Raw genomic sequence first — 7,218 nt, forward strand, 5'->3', positions numbered from 1 at the left:
TAATATTCCATTCTACATACATGCCTATTCAATTGTCTATTGATAGGCACTTTGACTGCTTTCATATCTTGGCTATTATATATAATGCTGCAATGAACATTGTGTTGTGTATATCTTTTTTTTTTAAGATTGTATTTATTTATCTTTAGAGAGGAAAGGAAGGAGAGAGGGAGAGAAACATCAATGTATGGTTGCCTCTTGTGCGTCCCCTGCTGGGAACTGGCCTGCAGGGAACGGGCCTGCAACCCTGGTATGTGCCCTGACTGGGAATTGAACTTCGATTGTCTGGTTCACAGGCCTGCGCTCAATCCACTGAGCTACACCAGCCAGGTGTGTATATCTTTTTAAATTAGTGTTTTGAATCTCTCGAGTTATATCCCAGAAGTGGCATTGCTGGGTCATAAGGTAGTTCTATTTTTAATTTTTAAGGAACCTCCATATTGGTTTTTTAATTGCCTCCATATTGGCAATTAAACAAATTTTCAATCCTACCAACAATGCACAAATGTTCCTTTTTCTCTACATTCTGGACCACATTTGTGCTGATTTATTAATGAAAGCCATTCTGACAAGTGTGAAGTGATATATCATGATGGTATTGACTTACATTTCTTTTATGATTAGTGATATTGAGCATCTTTTCATATGTCTTCTATCTATCTGTCTGTCCTCTTTGGAGAAGTGTCTATTTAGGTCCCTTACCCATTTTTTAATTGCATTGTTTGGGGTTTTTTGTTGGTGTGGAGTTGTATGAGTTCTTTATAAATTTAAATATTAACTCATCAGATGTACTATTGGTGAATGTTTTCTTCCATTTAATAAGTTGTCTTTTCCTGTTGTTGATGGTCTTCTCTGATGTGCAAAAACTTTTTACTTTGATGTAGTCCCATTTTTTTCTTCTGTTTCCCTTGCTTGAGGAGATACAGTACATCAGAAAAAAATATTACGAAGAGCAATGCCAGAGAATTTACTACCTGTGTCTTCTTCCAGGAATTTTATGGTTTTGTATCTCATATTTAAGTCTTTAATCACTTTGAGTTTATTCTTGTATATAAAATAAGAAGGCAGCATAGTTTCTTTTTTTGCATATATGTCTTCCCCCCATCCCATGTATTAAAAGGACTATTTTTTCCCCATTGTATCATCTTGCCTTTTTGTCATATATTAATTGACCATATAGGTATGGATTTATTTCTAGGCTCTCTATTCTGTTACATTGATCTGTGTGTGTCTGTGTTTATGCCAGTACCACACTGTTTTGATTACTACAGCTTTGTAGGGTAGTTTTATATCAGGTTGCATAATACCTCCATCATTGTTCTTTTTCAAAATTGCTGTGGCTATTCAGGGTCTTTTGTGATACAAAGACAAATTTTAGGATTACTTGTTGTAGTTCTGTGAAAATTTTCTTTGGTATTTTGATAGTGATAGCATTGACTCTATAGATTACTTTAAGGTAATATGGATATTTTAATGATATTATTTCTACCCATGAGCACAGTATATTACTTGTATTTATTTATATCTTATCTAATTTCTTTCTGGAATGTCTTATACCAGTAATTTTCTGAGTACAGGTCTTTTACCACTTTGTTTGAGTTTATTCCAAGGTATTTTGGGTTTTTTAAATGCAATTATAAATGGGACTTTTTCATTTCTCTTTCTGATAATTCATTATTGGTATATAAAAATGCAACCAATTTCTGAATATTAACTTTGTATCCTGTTACTTTAGTGAATTAGTTTACCAGTCTTAGTAGTTTTTTGGTAAAATGTTTAGGGTTCCCTTTTTATAGTATATCATCTGGAAATGTCATCCTGTAGGCACTAATGTTATTTTTATATGGAACAAATAGGTTGACAGTAATTCTTTTATGCTACCCCTAGTACTTTAGGTCTAAAATATTTTGTATATAAACATTTGAACACCAGAGTTGCATCATATTAACATGAAACAAAAAGAAAAAAGTACATAGCTTGAAGAAGATATACTTGTTCAGGATAATGAGGCTCAAAAGCAACATCCTCTGTATATTTCACTCTCTCGTGGAGTAATCTTGATTACAAAGAGAAAGGCAGGTACCACGGTCCAATTCCTTGCACTTTATTTATTCTTCGCTGGCATTAAATTGAAATTCAGTCACCACTTTAGCTAAGTGAACCCTTTAAATAATCTCATTTACACCTACACACATTTAATTTGGTCTGGTTTTCCTATACCAACATGTGTTGTTTATGTGTAAGTTGCTGAGCTTTTCATACAATGGGGATAATTTCAAGACCATAATGATACCTCCTGAAATAAGTGGTTTAATATATATTTTTTTAAAAAAAGAAGTAAAGCAACTTTTCTGGGTAATTGATGTGAGGCAAGCTACAGCATGGGTTGTATATTCATTTTTCTTCAATGTATGCAATTATCCATTCAGCCTGTACCCATTAATATTATTTTTCTTTCTAAGCTGGAAGTATTTAAAGCTATTAGAAAATAATCCAAAGAATTCTATTTGCTGAATAAATTTTAATTTGCGTGGCACCAGGAATTTTTTATTAATGGGAAATAAATTATTGCAATCCTTGAGAAGGAGACAAGTTAATAGCTTTGTGAAAAGCAATGGAGAGAAAATGATCTTGAAAAGGTCAGGTCTCCTGTCACAGTGTCTTTATGCACAATTAAAACAAGTCAAGAAAGTGGCTATATAATTAGGACCATGAATATGCATTATATCCTAATGAGAGTGTGAAGATGTAGCAGGCTCAGTGCTAAAGTCATGGTGAGGTAGTGACATAAAAATGGTAATTTGTGATGTAGTATTTAACGGTGTTTCTCTTTCCCATAGAAAACTTAACTCTTTGGTAGCTAATTCATTCTACCTTGATATATTTTGGCTCTTTCTACTTTTCATGGAACGACTCCAAAAAGAATTAAAAGGACAATTCTATTAATTCTGTGAGAGAGAAAAAGGCAAACAATCTACTGTCCTGGTTGAATTCGTTGACAAACTGAGGTTTTTGTTTTGCTGTCAATTGCTTTGGTATTTCAGATGGTTGTGTGTCCCTGTGTTTGTGTCTAAGCCTGTACGTAAAGACATTTTAATTCAATATAAAGTCCTCTACCAGCCATATGCTGAGTTCTCCATATTGCCTCTGTTCTGCTATCTTTCTTCATTTCATCCCCCTAGAATATGGGGTAAATAAACTCAATAAATAATAAGAAAAAATAGCACGCTTTGATGAAATTTTTAAAATTATGAACCATTTTCATCTTGAACACCCTATTACAAGGTATATTGTTTATAAGAATGCTCTTTCTGTAGGAAAAGCCTTTGGAAATGACATTAGCAGAAATCACTGGCTGCATCAAGAAGTTAACTTAAGTTCTTAAGTGGTCAATTAGCTCTGGGTAATGGCTGCTTCACTGGGTCATATTGTTACTGCTCTGTGTGCTATTGAATCCATTCTGGCTATTCTACATTTTAATTGAAAAGCAGTATGAACATTCTGATTCACTGGTCATTTAATAAAAGATAATTATCACTGAACAATGATTCTGATTAGCTAATGGCAATTTAAAGCCTTATAGAATCTTTTACAATTCTGCCTGCTTATTCTGGAATATTAAAAGAAGACCTTGAACTAAGATTTCTGTTCTTATCTTGGTAGGAAAAAAAACAGTTTTGAAGAAAAGCAAGGGATTTGCTTCATCCACTCCTGACAGCAACTGTGGAAAGACGGCCCTGAGTGCCGTGATGATCAGAACCAGTGTGGGGAAGACCCCTGTCTCCAGCTCTGCAGGAAGTAAGCACCCGTCATCCTGTTTGCCTGTTTTTTTCCCCAGAGAATCATTTCAGTATTTCTGCCTAGCATCTCAGTTTCCACTCCATAGTCACTAACAAGTGAGACCTTACCTCTAGGACTGTATAAGGCAAATGCTGAGGTCACCCTTTTTCACAAATATGACACAATCCTACCTCTATGAGATGATCTCAGAACAAATCAACAAACCCCCAATATCTTTTTTATTTTATGCATTACAACAATTAGAGATTCATGGCTGTTTAAATGTTTGGTCCTTAAGAATAATAATATGTAGTATACAATGCTGCAACAAATTTAGAAAATCGAAGCTAAGGATGTTGAAAGGCAAGTGTTATCCCTTTATTATTTTCCCAGGGGTCAGCCCTGAACATATTGAAAATTATATAGCACTATGTATTGTGGAGGTTTTTTTTTGGGGGGGAGAAGCTTACATATATATGAAGAATGAAATATTTTCTTCCTTTTCATAACTGCTATTCTTGCTTTATATTAATCATTAAGTACACATTGCTAACTATAGGAATGACAAGCATGGAAATCTGGAGACTGAAAACAAAAGACATACCTACCATGGAGCATGTTCCAAAATAGAATTCATACCTAGCAATACAGTGAATGCAGTATAATCTTTCCTTAGGAGGAAGGTAACAGGTAAACATACTCAGCAATATTCTCGAGAATATTTAGTCGAGAATAAGCTTGGCAATACCTGACTAAGTATACAGCAAAACCATTATCTGGACTTAGTATCATGAATTCTCCTGAAATGGAAAACATATTCAGTAACCTGAAGACAACTCACCTTAGAAGCTCTGGGTTTTGTTTTGTTTGAATATGAGCTTTATTAATAAGAGAGGCCTCTTGCCCTTGGTCAGTCCCTGTTAACATTTACTACATGTATAATTCTAGAAGTTGGCTTACTTGAGCCATTTTGACAGCATACATACCTATATGGATTTTAAGTCATTTAACACTGAATTTGATTCTGGTGGTTACATTAACTTTAATTCTTGTTCTATTTCTTAGTGGGCTAGGTGATTAAATTCTGAGCGTAAATTACCTCCTTTCCAATAAATTACCTCCCAGCCACTTCATAGGGCTGTGTCAAATTCCTTAAGCAGAGTATTCAGTAGCAAAAAGAAAAAGAAAAAAAGACAGTTTGGTTTCTTTTGTTTTCTCTCAGTTCAGAGGAGATTAGAGGAAGGATACTTATTCCGTTGCCTGCGGTGCCTCCTTATTGACCAAGTGACCCACAGTGAAAAGGTTGAGGGTGAGGTCCAATGCCCTGAGGTGCAAACCCTCCAATCCCTGTGTTTCCCAGGAAAAGACGGGAGTGAATATTGCTTAACAACCCTCTCCCTTCCTGACCCTGAGGGTTGGAAGGCAGCACCCTGGAATCAGTGAGGGGAACCAGGCAGAGCAGGAGCTATGGGAAAGCTACAAAGGTGGCCCTTCCACTCACTGGTCCTTTTCCTCTCTTCCCTCTCCCATCCCAGTACCTTGGGAATGTGAAGGGGGTGGGAAAATGCCCAGACTCCAATTAGACCAAAACGTGATCCCCAGCAGATAGAGAAGGTTTAACATCAGATGCTCTTTAGCCTCGTCCTGGGGAAAATTTGGGGACAAAAGGGAGAAAGGATGACAACAACAAAACCGTAGAAAATAACATGCAATATAAAAAGCCAATTTTAAGAATTTCAGGGTGATGAGTCCCTATATTCATATACTGATAGATTGACTGCAAAATCCTAAATTTGATACTAAATCCTGACATGGTGGGTGATTTTTTTGACTATTGCTACTGTAATGATTAAATAAGTTAGCAATGTACTGATAAAGAAGAAGTGCATTTTCTAAAACTATATAGTAACTAAATAATAATATGAAATAATTCTCAAAATATCAGTTAAAAAAAGCTTAGGTGCCATGAAAACAGGTTATAGATTTTGCAGGACATAAGTTCACCATCATATCATTCCCTCATTAAGTAGACAGTTATTAAAGACCTGTATAAGAAAATAGGAAGATTTACAGATTTTTAAACCAGCAACCACTAAACTAAATACTACTGATCACAAAATAAACAAGTGACTGATATTCTGGTACGTGTTTTATTATTAAGGATATTTGAAGAAAAGCTATTTTTCCAAAGTTTTTCCATATGAAATCATATTTAATAGTTACAACAAACTCTGAAATAGAAATTTCCATATGTATGCTCCCCATTTGAGAGATAAAAACCTTGAGGCACAGAAATAATATAAGATTTGCTAAACCACACATGCGATTAATCTTAGGGCTAAAACCTGATGGAATTTCTATGTCCCTAGAAAACCCTCATTAATTACAGGAATTGTCTTTAGCACCAGAATAAAAAGCTAATATATAAATAACAAGTTCTCTACTTGACATGTCTGCTTTTCAAAGTTATTAAATCAAAATACAATTTATTCAATGCCTATTTTCTTAGTTCCTATAATGTTGTCGAGTTTAGATGATGGTAAGGTTTTTGCTTTTCCTTCAAGAAACTTACATCCTAACAAAACTCACAACCTGCAGGTTCATAAGCACCTTAATGATGCTCATTGTTTTCCAAATTTTGCTTAACTAGGAGACATATTAAATTAAAAACCTTCTCAAGTTACACATGAAAACTAAATTCTCATGCACATGTTCTCAAATTTCTAAGAATCTCATGGGCTGGTGGGTTAATTAAGATTCTGATTTTTGTAAGATCCAGGGATCTGAAGGTTCAGCAAGTACCCCAAATGATTCTGGTGCCCACAGTGAGGGTGCTGCTGTCACTGCATTGGAAAGATGAAGGCAGCAGCGGGAAGGAGGCAAGGACACAGCTAAAGTGGAAGACGCAAGTTGTGATGAAGAAGTTAGGAGATAGGACTGGCCAGAGTAAAGGTTATCGCAGTATGGCGACAGATCAAATACCTTTAAATATAGGACTAAAATCACCAAGAGGGAAGGCTGCACCAGCACTGGCTAATTAGGCCTGTGGAGGATAGATCCCTGTCCCCTTCATTCTTTCTTCCCTAATCTTAGAAAGAAGGGAAATAATTACACATCAAGGGATTTTTAAATATCTTCCAGCTGCAATAATTTCAAAGACTGTTACTTATTTAACTCACGCTAACATAATGAAGGGGCATCCTCCATAGCGTTTCAGCACTCGGGCGACACTGACTTTCTTCTAAACAAACAATGGAAGCCTGTAAGTGACTTGGAAGGACTGTATATGTGACAAATCTCATACTCAGATGGCAGAGTTCTTCTAACAATTTTAATATGCAAGTATCTTTTTGTTGCCAATGGCATTTGTTTGGTTGTAAGTAGTTCATCTCTGTGTGTCTTCACAATCATCCATTCATTGGAGAATTACGTATTGTG

This window comes from Artibeus jamaicensis, unplaced genomic scaffold (genome assembly GCF_021234435.1).
Source record: "Artibeus jamaicensis isolate MK-2021 breed Jamaican fruit bat unplaced genomic scaffold, CSHL_Jam_final scaffold_916, whole genome shotgun sequence".
Lineage (NCBI taxonomy): Eukaryota > Metazoa > Chordata > Mammalia > Chiroptera > Phyllostomidae > Artibeus > Artibeus jamaicensis.